Genomic DNA, 13,960 nt, shown 5'->3' on the forward strand with positions numbered 1-13,960 from the left:
TAGGATATAAACGATATATGTCCTTAAAATATAATTTTTTATAAACAAAGGGATTTTCATGGCAGCGGTGGGATTCGAAACCACTCCCTAAGAAGGACTGGTGCCTAAAACCAGCGTCTTAGACCACTAGGCCGCGCTACCTTCGTGCAAGTTGCTTCTTTGTTTATTCTTTTTTTAGTTTTGTCTTCTTATAGGATATAAACGATATATGTCCTTAAAATATAATTTTTTATAAACAAAGGGATTTTCATGGCAGCGGTGGGATTCGCACCCACGCCCTAAGAAGGACTGGTACCTAAAACCAGCGCCTTAGACCACTCGGCCACGCTACCTTCGTGCAAGTTGCTTCTTTGTTTATTCTTTTTTTAGTTTTGTCTTCTTATAGGATATAAACGATATATGTCCTTAAAATATATTTTTTTATAAACAAAGTAATTTTCATGGCAGCGGTGGGATTCGAACGAACGCCCTAAGAAAGACTGGTGCCCAAAACCAGCGCCTTAGACCACTCGGCCACGCTACCTTTGTGCAAGTTGCTTCATTGTTTATTCTTTTTTTAGTTTTGTCTTCTTATAGGATATAAACGATATATGTCCTTAAAATATAATTTTTTATAAATAATGTAATTTTCTTGTCAGCGGTGTAATTCGAACCCACGCCCTAAGAAGGACTGGTGCCTAAAACCAGCGCGTAAGACCACACGGCCATGCTAAAGCCGTGCACGCTCCTTCATTGTTTATTCTTTTTTTTTGTAAACTTATACGATAGAGATGATATATTTTCTTAAAATATAAGTTTTATAAATAAATTAATTTTCATGGCAGCGGTGGGATTCGAACCCACGCACTAATGAGGACTGGTGCCTAAAACCAGCACCTTAGACCACTCGGCCACGCTACCTTCCTGCAAGTTGCTTCTTTGTTTATTCTTTTTTTAGTTTTGTCTTCTTATAGGATATAAACGATATATGTCCTTAAAATATAATTTTTTTATAAATAAAGTAATTTTCATGGCAGAGGTGGGATTCGAACCCACGCCCTAAAAAGGACTGGTGCCTAAAACCAGCGCCTTAGACCACTCGGCCACGCTACCTTCGTGCAAGTTGCTTCTTTGTTTATTCTTTTTTTAGTTTTATCTTCTTATAGGATAGAGAGTATATATTTCCTTAAAATATAATTTTTTAAAAATAAAGTAATTTTCTTGGCAGCGGTTTGATTCGAACCCACGCCCTAAGAAGGACTGGTGCCTAAAAGCAGCGCCTTAGACCACTCGGCCACGCTACCTTCGTGCAAGTCGCTTCATTGTTTATTCTTTTTTTAGTTTTGTCTTCTTATAGGATATAAACGATATATGTCCTTAAAATATAATTTTTTATAAATAAAGTAATTTTCATGGCAGCGGTGGGATTCGAACCCACGCCCTAAGAAGAACTGGTGCCTAAAATAGCGCCTTAGACCACTCGGCCACGCTACCTTCGTGCAAGTTGCTTCATTGTTTATTCTTTTTTTAGTTTTGTCTTCTTATAGGATAGAGAGTATATATTTCCTTAAAATATAATTTTTAAAAAATAAAGTAATTTTCTTGGCAGCGGTTTGATTCGAACCCAAGCCCTAAGAAGGACTGGTGCCTAAAAGCAGCGCCTTAGACCACTCGGCCACGCTACCTTCGTGCAAGTCGCTTCATTGTTTATTCTTTTTTTAGTTTTGTCTTCTTATAGGATAGAGACCATATATTTTCTTAAAATATAATTTTTTATAAATAAAGTAATTTTCTTGGCAGCGCTGGGTTTCGAACCCACGCCCTAATAAGGACTGGTATGTAAAACCAGCGCCTTAGACCAATCGGCCACGCTACCTTCGTGCAAGTTGCTTCTTTGTTTATTCTTTTTTTAGTTTTGTCTTCTTATAGGATATAAACGATATATGTCCTTAAAATATATTTTTTTATAAACAAAGCAATTTTCATGGCAGCGGTGGGATTCGAACCCACGCCCTAAGAAAGACTGGTGCCCAAAACCAGCGCCTTAGACCACTCGGCCACGCTACCTTTGTGCAAGTTGCTTCATTGTTTATTCTTTTTTTAGTTTTGTCTTCTTATAGGATATAAACGATATATGTCCTTAAAATATAATTTTTTTATAAATAATGTAATTTTCTTGTCAGCGGGGTTATTCGAACCCACGCCCTAAGAAGGACTGGTGCCTAAAACCAGCGCGTAAGACCACACGGCCACGCTAAAGCCGTGCAAGCTCCTTCATTGTTTATTCTTTTTTTTTGTAAACTTATACGATAGAGATGATATATTTTCGTAAAATATAAGTTTTATAATAAAATTAATTTTCATGGCAGCGGTGGGATTCGAACCCACGCCCTAAAAAGGACTGGTGCCTAAAACCAGCGCCTTAGACCACTCGGCCACGTTACCTTCGTGCAAGTTGCTTCTTTGTTTATTCTTTTTTTAGTTTTGTCTTCTTATAGGATATAAACGATATATGTCCTTAAAATATAATTTTTTATAAATAAAGTAATTTTCATGGCAGAGGTGGGATTCGAACCCACGCCCTAAAAAGGACTGGTACCTAAAACCAGCGCCTTAGACCACTCGGCCACGCTACCTTCGTGCAAGTTGCTTCTTTGTTTATTAATTTTTAATTTTGTCTTCTTATAGGATATAAACGATACATGTCCTTAAAATATAATTTTTTATAAACAAAGTAATTTTCATGGCAGCGGTGGGATTCGAACACAGACCCTAAGAAGGACTGGTGCCTAAAACCAGCGCCTTAGACCACTCGGCCACGCTACCGTCGTGCTAGTTCCTTCATTGTTTATTCTTTTTTTAGTTTTGTCTGCTTATAGGATAGAGAGTATATATTTCCCCTAAATATAATTTTTTATAAACAAATTAATTTTCATGGCAGAGGTGGGATTCGAACCCACGCCCTAAGAAGGACTGGTGCCTAAAACCAGCGCCTTAGACCACTCGGCCACGCTACCTTCGTGATAGTTGCTTCATTGTTTATTCTTTTTTTAGTTTTGTCTTCTTATAGGATAGAGAGTATATATTTCCTTAAAATATAATTTTTTATAAACAAAGTAATTTTCAGGGCAGCGGTGGCATTCGAAACCATAACCTAAGAAGAACTGGTGCCTAAAACCAGCGCCTTAGACCACTCGGCCACACTACCTTCGTGCAAGTTGCTTCATTTTTTATTCTTTTTTTAGTTTTGTCTTCTTATAGGATATAAACGATATATGTCCTTAAAATATAATTTTTTATAAATAAAGTAATTTTCATGGCAGAGGTGGGATTCGAACCCACGCCCTAAAAAGGACTGGTGCCTAAAACCAGCGCCTTAGACCACTCGGCCACGCTACCTTCGTGCAAGTTGCTTCTTTGTTTATTAATTTTTAATTTTGTCTTCTTATAGGATATAAACGATATATGTCCTTAAAATATAATTTTTTATAAACAAAGTAATTTTCATGGCACCGGTGGGATTCGAACCCAGGCCCTAAGAAGGACTGGTGCCTAAAACCAGCGCCTTAAACCACTCGGCCACGCTACCTTCGTGCTAGTTGCTTCAATGTTTATTCTATTTTTAGTTTTGTCTGCTTATAGGATAGAGAGTATATATTTCCTTAAAATATAATTTTTTATAAACAAATTAATTTTCATGGCAGAGGTGGGATTCGAACCCACGCCCTAAGAAGGACTTGTGCCTAAAACCAGCGCCTTAGACCACTCGGCCACACTACCTTCGTGCAAGTTGCTTCATTTTTTATTCTTTTTTTAGTTTTGTCTTCTTATAGGATATAAACGATATATGTCCTTAAAATATAATTTTTTATAAATAAAGTAATTTTCATGGCAGCGGTGGGATTCGAACCCACGCAATAAGAAGGACTGGTGCCTAAATCCAGCGCCTTAGACCACTCGGCCACGCTACCTTCGTGCAAGCTGCTTCTTTGTTTATTTATTTTTTAGTTTTGTCTTCTTATAGAATATAAATGATATATGTCTTTAAAATATAATTTTTTATAAACAAAGTAATTTTCATGGCAGCGGTGGGATTCGAAGCAACGCCCTAAGAAGGACTAGTGCCTAAAACCAGCGCCTTAGACCACTCGGCCACGCTACCTTCGTGCAAGTTGCTTCTTTGTTTATTAATTTTTAATTTTGTCTTCTTATAGGATATAAACGATATATGTCCTTAAAATATATTTTTTTATAAACAAAGTAATTTTCATGGCAGCGGTGGGATTCGAACCCACGCCCTAAGAAAGACTGGTGCCCAAAACCAGCGCCTTAGACCACTCGGCCACGCTACCTTTGTGCAAGTTGCTTCATTGTTTATTCTTTTTTTAGTTTTGTCTTCTTATAGGATATAAACGATATATGTCCTTAAAATATAATTTTTTTATAAATAATGTAATTTTCTTGTCTGCGGTGTTATTCGAACCCACGCCCTAAGAAGGACTGGTGCCTAAAACCAGCGCGTAAGACCACACGGCCACGCTAAAGCCGTGCAAGCTCCTTCATTGTTTATTCTTTTTTTTTGTAAACTTATACGATAGAGATGATATATTTTCGTAAAATATAAGTTTTATAATAAAATTAATTTTCATGGCAGCGGTGGGATTCGAACCCACGCCCTAAAAAGGACTGGTGCCTAAAACCAGCGCCTTAGACCACTCGGCCACGTTACCTTCGTGCAAGTTGCTTCTTTGTTTATTCTTTTTTTAGTTTTGTCTTCTTATAGGATATAAACGATATATGTCCTTAAAATATAATTTTTTATAAATAAAGTAATTTTCATGGCAGAGGTGGGATTCGAACCCACGCCCTAAAAAGGACTGGTACCTAAAACCAGCGCCTTAGACCACTCGGCCACGCTACCTTCGTGCAAGTTGCTTCTTTGTTTATTAATTTTTAATTTTGTCTTCTTATAGGATATAAACGATACATGTCCTTAAAATATAATTTTTTATAAACAAAGTAATTTTCATGGCAGCGGTGGGATTCGAACACAGACCCTAAGAAGGACTGGTGCCTAAAACCAGCGCCTTAGACCACTCGGCCACGCTACCGTCGTGCTAGTTCCTTCATTGTTTATTCTTTTTTTAGTTTTGTCTTCTTATAGGATAGAGAGTATATATTTCCCCTAAATATAATTTTTTATAAACAAATTAATTTTCATGGCAGAGGTGGGATTCGAACCCACGCCCTAAGAAGGACTGGTGCCTAAAACCAGCGCCTTAGACCACTCGGCCATGCTACCTTCGTGATAGTTGCTTCATTGTTTATTCTTTTTTTTAGTTTTGTCTTCTTATAGGATAGAGAGTATATATGTCCTTAAAATATAATTTTTTATAAACAAAGTAATTTTCATGGCACCGGTGGGATTCGAACCCAGGCCCTAAGAAGGACTGGTGCCTAAAACCAGCGCCTTAGACCACTCGGCCACGCTACCTTCGTGCTAGTTGCTTCAATGATTATTCTTTTTTTAGTTTTGTCTGCTTATAGGATAGAGAGTATATATTTCCTTAAAATATAATTTTTTATAAACAAATTAATTTTCATGGCAGAGGTGGGATTCGAACCCACGCCCTAAGAAGGACTGGTGCCTAAAACCAGCGCCTTAGACCACTCGGCCACACTACCTTCGTGCAAGTTGCTTCATTTTTTATTCTTTTTTTAGTTTTGTCTTCTTATAGGATATAAACGATATATGTCCTTAAAATATAATTTTTTATAAATAAAGTAATTTTCATGGCAGCGGTGGGATTCGAACCTACGCAATAAGAAGGACTGGTGCCTAAAACCAGCGCCTTAGACCACTCGGCCACGCTACCTTCGTGCAAGTTGCTTCTTTGTTTATTTATTTTTTAGTTTTGTCTTCTTATAGAATATAAATGATATATGTCTTTAAAATATAATTTTTTATAAACAAAGTAATTTTCATGGCAGCGGTGGGATTCGAAGCAACGCCCTAAGAAGGACTAGTGCCTAAAACCAGCGCCTTAGACCACTCGGCCACGCTACCTTCGTGCAAGTTGCTTCATTGTTTATTCTTTTTTTAGTTTTCTCTTCTTATAGGATAGAGAGCATATATTTCCTTAAAATATAATTTTTTATAAACAAAGTAATTTTCATGGCAGCGGTGGGATTCGAAGCAACGCCCTAAGAAGGACTGGTGCCTAAAACCAGCGCCTTAGACCACTCGGCCACGCTACCTTCGTGCAAGTTGCTTCTTTATTTATTTATTTTTTAGTTTTGTCTTCTTATAGGATATAAATGATATATGTCTTTAAAATATAATTTTTATAAACAAAGTAATTTTCATGGCAGCGGTGGGATTCGAACCCACGCCCTAAGAAGGACTGGTGCCGAAAACCATCGCCTTAGACCACTCGGCCACGCTACCTTCTTGCAAATTGCTTCATTGTTTATTCTTTTTTTAGTTTCGTCTTCTTATAGGATAGAGAGTATACATTTCCTTAAAATATTATTTTTTATAAACAAAGTAATTTTCATGGCAGCGGTGGGATTCGAACCCACGCCCTAAGAAGGACTGGTGCCTAAAACCAGCGCGTAAGACCACACGGCCAAGCTAAAGCCGTGCAAGCTCCTTCATTGTTTATTCTTTTTTTTTGTAAACTTATACGATAGAGATGATATATTTTCTTAAAATATAAGTTTTATAAATAAATTAATTTTCATGGCAGCGGTGAGATTCGAACCCACGCCCTAAGAAGGACTGGTGCCTAAAACCAGCGCCTTAGACCATTTGGCCACGCTACCTTCGTGCAAGTTGCTTCATTGTTTATTCTTTTTTTAGTTTTGTCTTCTTATAGGATAGAGAGTATATATTTCCTTAAAATATAATTTTTTATAAATAAAGTAATTTTCTTGGCAGCGGTGGGATTCGAACCCACGCCCTAAGAAAGACTGGTGCCAAAACCAGCGCCTTAGACCACTCGGCCACGCTACCTTCGTGCAAGGTGCTTCCTTTTTTATTCTTTTTTTCGTTTTGTCTTCTTATAGGATATAAACGATATGTGTCTTTAAAATATAATTTTTTATAAACAAAGTAATTTTCATGGCAGCGGTTGGATTCGAACCCACGCCCTAAGAAGGACTGGTCCCTAAAACCAGCGCCTTAGACCACTCGGCCACGCTACCTTCGTGCAAGTCGCTTCATTGTTTATTCTTTTTTTAGTTTTGTCTTCTTATAGGATATAAACGATATATGTCCTTAAAATATAATTTTTTATAAATAAAGTAATTTTCATGGCAGCGGTGGGATTCGAACCCACGCCCTAAGAAGAACTGGTGCCTAAACCAGCGCCTTAGACCACTCGGCCACGCTACCTTCGTGCAAGTTGCTTCATTGTTTATTCTTTTTTTAGTTTTGTCTTCTTATAGGATAGAGAGTATATATTTCCTTAAAATATAATTTTTTAAAAATAAAGTAATTTTCTTGGCAGCGGTTTGATTCGAACCCACGCCCTAAGAAGTACTGGTGCCTAAAAGCAGCGCCTTAGACCACTTGGCCACGCTACCTTCGTGCAAGTCGCTTCATTGTTTATTCTTTTTTCAGTTTTGTCTTCTTATAGGATAGAGACCATATATTTTCTTAAAATATAATTTTTTATAAATAAAGTAATTTTCTTGGCAGCGGTGGGTTTCGAACCCACGCCCTTATAAGGAATGGTGAATAAAACCAGCGCCTTAGACCTCTCGGCCGCGCAACCTTCGTGCAAGTTGCTTCTTTGTTTATTCTTTTTTTAGTATTGTCTTCTTATAGGATATAAACGATATATGTCCTTAAAATATAAATTTTTATAAACAAAGGGATTTTCATGGCAGCGGTGGGATTCGAACCCACTCCCTAAGAAGGACTGGTCCCTAAATCCAGCGCCTTAGACCACTCGGTTACGCTACATTCGCGCAAGTTGCTTCATTGTTTATTCTTTTTTTAGTTTTGTCTTCTTATAGGATAGAGAGTATACATTTCCTTAAAATATTATTTTTTATAAACAAAGTAATTTTCATGGCAGCGGTGGGATTCGAACCCACGCCCTAAGAAGGACTGGTGCCTAAAACCAGCGCGTAAGACCACACGGCCACTCTAAAGCCGTGCAAGCTCCTTCATTGTTTATTCTTTTTTTTTGTAAACTTATACGATAGAGATGATATATTTTCTTAAAATATAAGTTTTATAATAAAATTAATTTTCATGGCAGCGGTGGGATTCGAACCCACGCCCTAATAAGGACTGGCGCCTAAAACCAGCGCCTTAGACCACTCGGCCACGCTACCTTCGTGCAAGTTGCTTCATTGTTTATTCTTTTTTTAGTTTTGTCTTCTTATAGGGTAAAAACGATATATGTCCTTAAAATATAATTTTTTATAAATAAAGTATTTTTCGTGGCAGCGGTGGGATTCGAACCCACGCCCTAAGAAGGACTGGTGCCTAAAAATAGCGCCTTAGACCACTCGGCCACTCTACCTTCGTGCAAGGTGCTTCATTTTTTATTCTTTTTTTAGTTTTCTCTTCTTATAGGGTAAAAACGATATATGTCCTTAAAATATAATTTTTTATAAATAAAGTAATTTTCATGGCAGCGGTGGGATTCGAACCCACGCCCTAATAAGGACTGGCGCCTAAAACCAGCGCCTTAGACCACTCGGCCACGCTACCTTCCTGCATGTTGCTTCTTTGTTTATTCTTTTTTTAGTTTTGTCTTCTTATAGGATATAAACGATTTATGTCCTTAAAATATAATTTTTTATAAATAAAGTAATTTTCATGGCAGAGGTGGGATTCGAACCCACGCCCTAAAAAGGACTGGTGCCTAAAAACCAGCGCCTTAGACCACTCGGCCACGCTACCTTCGTGCAAGTTGCTTCTTTGTTTATTCTTTTTTTAGTTTTGTCTTCTTATAGGATATAAACGATATATGTCCTTAAAATATAATTTTTTATAAATAAAGTAATTTTCATGGCAGAGTTGGGATTCGAACCCACGCCCTAAGAAGGACTGGTGCCTAAAACCAGCACCTTAGACCACTCGGCCACGCTACCTTCGTGCAAGTTGCTTCTTTGTTTATTTATTTTTTAGTTTTGTCTTCTTATAGAATATAAATGATATATGTCTTTAAAATATAATTTTTTATAAACAAAGTAATTTTCATGGCAGCGGTGGGATTCGAAGCAACGCCCTAAGAAGGACTAGTGCCTAAAACCAGCGCCTTAGACCACTCGGCCACGCTAACTTCGTGCAAGGTGCTTCATTGTTTATTCTTTTTTTAGTTTTGTCTTCTTATAGGATAGAGAGCATATATTTCCTTAAAATATAATTTTTTATAAATAAAGTAATTTTCTTGGCAGCGGCGTGATTCGAACCCACGCCCTAAGAAGGACTGGTGCCTAAAACCAGCGCCTTAGACCACTCGGCCATGCTACCTTCGTGCAAGGTGCTTCATTTTTTATTCTTTTTTTAGTTTTGTCTTCTTATAGGATATAAACGATATATGTCATTAAAATATAATTTTTTATAAACAAAGTAATTTTTATGGCAGCGGTGGGATTCGAAGCAACGCCCTAAGAAGGACTGGTGCCTAAAACCAGCGCCTTAGACCACTCGGCCACGCTACCTTCGTGCAAGTTGCTTCTTTGTTTATTTATTTTTAGTTTTGTCTTCTTATAGGATATAAATGATATATGTCTTGAAAATATAACTTTTATAAACAAAGTAATTTTCATGGCAGCGGTGGGATTCGAACCCACGCCCTAAGAAGGACTGGTGCCTAAAACCACCGCCCTAGACCACTCGGCCACGCTACCTTCGTGCAAGTTGCTTCTTTGTTTATTCTTTTTTTAGTTTTGTCTTCTTATAGGATATAAACGATATATGTCCTTAAAATATATTTTTTTATAAATAAAGTAATTTTCATGGCAGCGGTGGGATTGAACCCACGCCCTAAGAAGGATTGGTGCCTAAAACCAGCGCCTTAGACCACTCGGCCACGCTACCTTCGTGCAAGTTGCTTCTTTGTTTATTTATTTTTTAGTTTTGTCTTCTTATAGGATAGAGAGTATATATTTCCTTAAAATATAATTTTTTATAAACAAAGGAATTTTCATGGCAGCAGTGGCATTCGAACCCACGCCTTAAGAAGGACTTATGATTGAAACCAGCGCCTTAGACCACTCGGCCACGCTACCTTCGTGCAAGTTGCTTCATTTTTTATTCTTTTTTTAGTTTTCTCTTCTTATAGGGTAAAAACGATATATGTCCTTAAAATATTATTTTTTATAAATAAAGTAATTTTCATGGCAGCGGTGGGATTCGAACCCACGCCCTAATAAGGACTGGCGCCTAAAACCAGCGCCTTAGACCACTCGGCCACGCTACCTTCCTGCATGTTGCTTCTTTGTTTATTCTTTTTTTAGTTTTGTCTTCTTATAGGATATAAACGATATATGTCCTTAAAATATAATTTTTTATAAATAAAGTAATTTTCATGGCAGAGGTGGGATTCGAACCCACGCCCTAAAAAGGACTGGTACCTAAAACCCAGCGCCTTAGACCACTCGGCCACGCTACCTTCGTGCAAGTTGCTTCTTTGTTTATTCTTTTTTTAGTTTTGTCTTCTTATAGGATATACACGATATATGTCCTTAAAATATAATTTTTTATAAATAAAGTAATTTTCATGGCAGAGTTGGGATTCGAACCCACGCCCTAAAAAGGACCGGTGCCTAAAACCAGCGCCTTAGACCACTCGGCCACGCTACCTTCGTGCAAGTTGCTTCTTTGTTTATTAATTTTTAATTTTGTCTTCTTATAGGATATAAACGATATATGTCCTTAAAATATAATTTTTTATAAACAAAGTAATTTTCATGGCAGCGGTGGGATTCGAACCCAGGCCCTAAGAAGGACTGGTGCCTAAAACCAGCGCCTTAGACCACTCGGCCACGCTACCTTCGTGCTAGTTGCTTCATTGATTATTCTTTTTTTAGTTTTGTCTTCTTATAGGATAGAGTGTATATATTTCCTTAAAATATAATTTTTTATAAACAAAGTAATTTTCATGGCAGCGGTGGGATTCTAACCCACGCCCTAAGAAGGACTGGTGCCTAAAACCAGCACCTTAGACCACTCGGCCACGCTACCTTCGTGCAAGTTGCTTCTTTGTTTATTTATTTTTTAGTTTTGTCTTCTTATAGAATATAAATGATATATGTCATTAAAATATAATTTTTTATAAACAAAGTAATTTTCATGGCAGCGGTGGGATTCGAAGCAACGCCCTAAGAAGGACTGGTGCCTAAAACCAGCGCCTTAGACCACTCGGCCACGCTACCTTCGTGCAAGTTGCTTCTTTGTTTATTCTTTTTTTAGTTTTGTCTTCGTATAGGATATAAACGATATATGTCCTTAAAATATATTTTTTTATAAATAAAGTAATTTTCATGGCAGCGGTGGGATTCGAACCCACGCCCTAAGAAGGACTGGTGCCTAAAACCAGCGCCGTAGACCACTCGGCCACGCTACCTTCGTGCAAGTTGCTTCTTTGTTTATTTATTTTTTAGTTTTGTCTTCTTATAGGATAGAGAGTATATATTTCCTTAAAATATAATTTTTTATAAACAAAGTAATTTTCATGGCAGCAGTGGCATTCGAACCCACGCCTTAAGAAGGACTTATGATTGAAACCAGCGCCTTAGACCACTCGGCCACGCTACCTTCGTGCAAGGTGCTTCATTGTTTATTCTTTTTTTAGTTTTGTCTTCTTATAGGATAGAGAGTATATATTTCCTTAAAATATAATTTTTTATAAATAAAGTAATTTTCTTGGCAGCGGTGGGATTCCAACCCACGCCCCAAGAAAGACGGGTGCCTAAAACCATCGCCTTAGACCATTCGGCCACGCTACTTTCGTGCAAGGTGCTTCATTATTTATTCTTTTTTTAGTTTTGTCTTCTTATAGGATATAAACTATATGTGTCCTTAAAATATACTTTTTTATAAATAAAGTAATTTTCATGGCAGCGATGGGATTCGAACCCACGCCCTAAGAAGGACTGGTGCCTAAAACCAGCGCCTTAGACCACTCGGCCACGCTACCTTCGTGCAAGTTGCTTCATTGTTTATTCTTTTTTTAGTTTTGTCTCCTTATAGGATATAAAGGAAATATGTCCTTAAAATATAATTTTTTATAAATAAATTAATTTTCATGGCAGCGGTGGGATTCGAACCCACGCCCTAAGAAGGACTGGTGCCTAAAACCAGCGCGTAAGAACACACGGCCAAGCTAAAGCCGTGCATGCTCCTTCATTGTTTATTCTTTTTTTTTTGTAAACTTATACGATAGAGATGATATATTTTCTTAAAATATAAGTTTTATAAATAAATTAATTTTCATGGCAGCGGTGAGATTCGAACCCACGCCCTAAGAAGGACTGGTGCCTAAAACCAGCGCCTTAGACCACTCGGCCACGCTACCTTCGTGCAAATTGCTTCATTGTTTATTCTTTTTTTAGTTTTGTCTTCTTATAGGATAGAGAGTATACATTTCCTTAAAATATTATTTTTTATAAACAAAGTAATTTTCATGGCAGCGGTGGGATTCGAACCCACGCCCTAAGAAGGACTGGTGCCTAAAACCAGCGCGTAAGACCACACGGCCAAGCTAAAGCCGTGCAAGATCCTTCATTGTTTATTCTTTTTTTTGTAAACTTATACGATAGAGATGATATATTTTCTTAAAATATAAGTTTTATAAATAAATTAATTTTCATGGCAGCGGTGAGATTCGAACCCACGCCCTAAGAAGGACTGGTGCCTAAAACCAGCGACTTAGACCATTTGGCCACGCTACCTTCGTGCAAGTTGCTTCATTGTTTATTCTTTTTTTAGTTTTGCCTTCTTATAGGATAGAGAGTATATATTTCCTTAAAATATAATTTTTTAAAAATAAAGTAATTTTTTTGGCAGCGGTGGGATTCGAACCCACGCCCTAAGAAAGACTGGTGCCTAAAACCAGCGCCTTAGACCACTCGGCCACGCTACCTTCGTGCAAGGTGCTTCCTTTTTTATTCTTTTTTTCGTTTTGTCTTCTTATAGGATATAAACGATATGTGTCTTTAAAATATAATTTTTTATAAACAAAGTAATTATCATGGCAGCGGTTGGATTCGAACCCACGCCCTAAGAAGGACTGGTCCCTAAAACCAGCGCCTTAGACCACTCGGCCACGCTACCTTCGTGCAAGTCGCTTCATTGTTTATTCTTTTTTTAGTTTTGTCTTCTTATAGGATATAAACGATATATGTCCTTAAAATATAATTTTTTATTAATAAAGTAATTTTCATGGCAGCGGTGGGATTCGAACCCACGCCCTAAGAAGAACTGGTGCCTAAACCAGCGCCTTAGACCACTCGGCCACGCTACCTTCGTGCAAGTTGCTTCATTGTTTATTCTTTTTTTAGTTTTGTCTTCTTATAGGATAGAGAGTATATATTTCCTTAAAATATAATGTTTTAAAAATAAAGTAATTTTCTTGGCAGCGGTTTGATTCGAACCCACGCCCTAAGAAGGACTGGTGCCTAAAAGCAGCGCCTTAGACCACTTGGCCACGCTACCTTCGTGCAAGTCGCTTCATTGTTTATTCTTTTTTTAGTTTTGTCTTCTTATAGGATAGAGACCATATATTTTCTTAAAATATAATTTTTTATAAATAAAGTAATTTTCTTGGCAGCGGTGGGTTTCGAACCCACGCCCTAATAAGGACGGGTGCCTAAACCCAGCGCCTTAGACCACTCGGCCGCGCTACCTTCGTACAAGTTGCTTCTTTGTTTATTATTTTTTTAGTTTTGTCTTCTTATAGGATATAAACCATATATGTCCTTAAAATATAATTTTTTATAAACAAAGGGATTTTCA

General features: G+C 37.4%; 28 non-coding genes across 28 annotated transcripts; all 28 read right to left on the reverse strand.

Annotated features, from left to right (window-relative positions):
• Positions 1 to 250: 250 nt before the first annotated feature.
• Trnal-uag (transfer RNA leucine (anticodon UAG)) lies at positions 251 to 332 on the reverse strand. The gene has a single exon. It is a non-coding gene; the product is annotated as a tRNA-Leu (tRNA).
• A 486-nt stretch (positions 333 to 818) lies between these two features.
• Positions 819 to 900, reverse strand: Trnal-uag (transfer RNA leucine (anticodon UAG)). The gene has a single exon. It is a non-coding gene; the product is annotated as a tRNA-Leu (tRNA).
• A 110-nt stretch (positions 901 to 1,010) lies between these two features.
• Positions 1,011 to 1,092, reverse strand: Trnal-uag (transfer RNA leucine (anticodon UAG)). Its single transcript has one exon. It is a non-coding gene; the product is annotated as a tRNA-Leu (tRNA).
• Positions 1,093 to 1,964: 872 nt separating this feature from the next.
• Trnap-ugg (transfer RNA proline (anticodon UGG)) lies at positions 1,965 to 2,046 on the reverse strand. Its single transcript has one exon. It is a non-coding gene; the product is annotated as a tRNA-Pro (tRNA).
• Positions 2,047 to 2,342: 296 nt separating this feature from the next.
• On the reverse strand, positions 2,343 to 2,424 carry Trnal-uag (transfer RNA leucine (anticodon UAG)). Its single transcript has one exon. It is a non-coding gene; the product is annotated as a tRNA-Leu (tRNA).
• A 109-nt stretch (positions 2,425 to 2,533) lies between these two features.
• Trnal-uag (transfer RNA leucine (anticodon UAG)) lies at positions 2,534 to 2,615 on the reverse strand. Its single transcript has one exon. It is a non-coding gene; the product is annotated as a tRNA-Leu (tRNA).
• A 299-nt stretch (positions 2,616 to 2,914) lies between these two features.
• Trnal-uag (transfer RNA leucine (anticodon UAG)) lies at positions 2,915 to 2,996 on the reverse strand. Its single transcript has one exon. It is a non-coding gene; the product is annotated as a tRNA-Leu (tRNA).
• A 300-nt stretch (positions 2,997 to 3,296) lies between these two features.
• Positions 3,297 to 3,378, reverse strand: Trnal-uag (transfer RNA leucine (anticodon UAG)). Its single transcript has one exon. It is a non-coding gene; the product is annotated as a tRNA-Leu (tRNA).
• Positions 3,379 to 3,486: 108 nt separating this feature from the next.
• Positions 3,487 to 3,568, reverse strand: Trnal-uag (transfer RNA leucine (anticodon UAG)). Its single transcript has one exon. It is a non-coding gene; the product is annotated as a tRNA-Leu (tRNA).
• A 109-nt stretch (positions 3,569 to 3,677) lies between these two features.
• On the reverse strand, positions 3,678 to 3,759 carry Trnal-uag (transfer RNA leucine (anticodon UAG)). The gene has a single exon. It is a non-coding gene; the product is annotated as a tRNA-Leu (tRNA).
• A 490-nt stretch (positions 3,760 to 4,249) lies between these two features.
• Positions 4,250 to 4,331, reverse strand: Trnap-ugg (transfer RNA proline (anticodon UGG)). Its single transcript has one exon. It is a non-coding gene; the product is annotated as a tRNA-Pro (tRNA).
• Positions 4,332 to 4,627: 296 nt separating this feature from the next.
• Positions 4,628 to 4,709, reverse strand: Trnal-uag (transfer RNA leucine (anticodon UAG)). The gene has a single exon. It is a non-coding gene; the product is annotated as a tRNA-Leu (tRNA).
• Positions 4,710 to 4,818: 109 nt separating this feature from the next.
• Trnal-uag (transfer RNA leucine (anticodon UAG)) lies at positions 4,819 to 4,900 on the reverse strand. Its single transcript has one exon. It is a non-coding gene; the product is annotated as a tRNA-Leu (tRNA).
• A 299-nt stretch (positions 4,901 to 5,199) lies between these two features.
• Trnal-uag (transfer RNA leucine (anticodon UAG)) lies at positions 5,200 to 5,281 on the reverse strand. The gene has a single exon. It is a non-coding gene; the product is annotated as a tRNA-Leu (tRNA).
• A 110-nt stretch (positions 5,282 to 5,391) lies between these two features.
• Positions 5,392 to 5,473, reverse strand: Trnal-uag (transfer RNA leucine (anticodon UAG)). Its single transcript has one exon. It is a non-coding gene; the product is annotated as a tRNA-Leu (tRNA).
• Positions 5,474 to 5,582: 109 nt separating this feature from the next.
• On the reverse strand, positions 5,583 to 5,664 carry Trnal-uag (transfer RNA leucine (anticodon UAG)). Its single transcript has one exon. It is a non-coding gene; the product is annotated as a tRNA-Leu (tRNA).
• Positions 5,665 to 6,345: 681 nt separating this feature from the next.
• On the reverse strand, positions 6,346 to 6,427 carry Trnar-ucg (transfer RNA arginine (anticodon UCG)). The gene has a single exon. It is a non-coding gene; the product is annotated as a tRNA-Arg (tRNA).
• A 295-nt stretch (positions 6,428 to 6,722) lies between these two features.
• Positions 6,723 to 6,804, reverse strand: Trnal-uag (transfer RNA leucine (anticodon UAG)). The gene has a single exon. It is a non-coding gene; the product is annotated as a tRNA-Leu (tRNA).
• Positions 6,805 to 8,243: 1,439 nt separating this feature from the next.
• Positions 8,244 to 8,325, reverse strand: Trnal-uag (transfer RNA leucine (anticodon UAG)). Its single transcript has one exon. It is a non-coding gene; the product is annotated as a tRNA-Leu (tRNA).
• A 300-nt stretch (positions 8,326 to 8,625) lies between these two features.
• On the reverse strand, positions 8,626 to 8,707 carry Trnal-uag (transfer RNA leucine (anticodon UAG)). The gene has a single exon. It is a non-coding gene; the product is annotated as a tRNA-Leu (tRNA).
• Positions 8,708 to 10,342: 1,635 nt separating this feature from the next.
• On the reverse strand, positions 10,343 to 10,424 carry Trnal-uag (transfer RNA leucine (anticodon UAG)). The gene has a single exon. It is a non-coding gene; the product is annotated as a tRNA-Leu (tRNA).
• A 109-nt stretch (positions 10,425 to 10,533) lies between these two features.
• Positions 10,534 to 10,616, reverse strand: Trnal-uag (transfer RNA leucine (anticodon UAG)). The gene has a single exon. It is a non-coding gene; the product is annotated as a tRNA-Leu (tRNA).
• A 299-nt stretch (positions 10,617 to 10,915) lies between these two features.
• Positions 10,916 to 10,997, reverse strand: Trnal-uag (transfer RNA leucine (anticodon UAG)). The gene has a single exon. It is a non-coding gene; the product is annotated as a tRNA-Leu (tRNA).
• Positions 10,998 to 11,106: 109 nt separating this feature from the next.
• Trnal-uag (transfer RNA leucine (anticodon UAG)) lies at positions 11,107 to 11,188 on the reverse strand. The gene has a single exon. It is a non-coding gene; the product is annotated as a tRNA-Leu (tRNA).
• Positions 11,189 to 11,488: 300 nt separating this feature from the next.
• On the reverse strand, positions 11,489 to 11,570 carry Trnal-uag (transfer RNA leucine (anticodon UAG)). The gene has a single exon. It is a non-coding gene; the product is annotated as a tRNA-Leu (tRNA).
• Positions 11,571 to 12,061: 491 nt separating this feature from the next.
• Positions 12,062 to 12,143, reverse strand: Trnal-uag (transfer RNA leucine (anticodon UAG)). The gene has a single exon. It is a non-coding gene; the product is annotated as a tRNA-Leu (tRNA).
• Positions 12,144 to 12,439: 296 nt separating this feature from the next.
• On the reverse strand, positions 12,440 to 12,521 carry Trnal-uag (transfer RNA leucine (anticodon UAG)). Its single transcript has one exon. It is a non-coding gene; the product is annotated as a tRNA-Leu (tRNA).
• A 485-nt stretch (positions 12,522 to 13,006) lies between these two features.
• Positions 13,007 to 13,088, reverse strand: Trnal-uag (transfer RNA leucine (anticodon UAG)). The gene has a single exon. It is a non-coding gene; the product is annotated as a tRNA-Leu (tRNA).
• Positions 13,089 to 13,960: the final 872 nt, after the last annotated feature.

Source organism: Argiope bruennichi, chromosome 1 (genome assembly GCF_947563725.1).
Source record: "Argiope bruennichi chromosome 1, qqArgBrue1.1, whole genome shotgun sequence".
Lineage (NCBI taxonomy): Eukaryota > Metazoa > Arthropoda > Arachnida > Araneae > Araneidae > Argiope > Argiope bruennichi.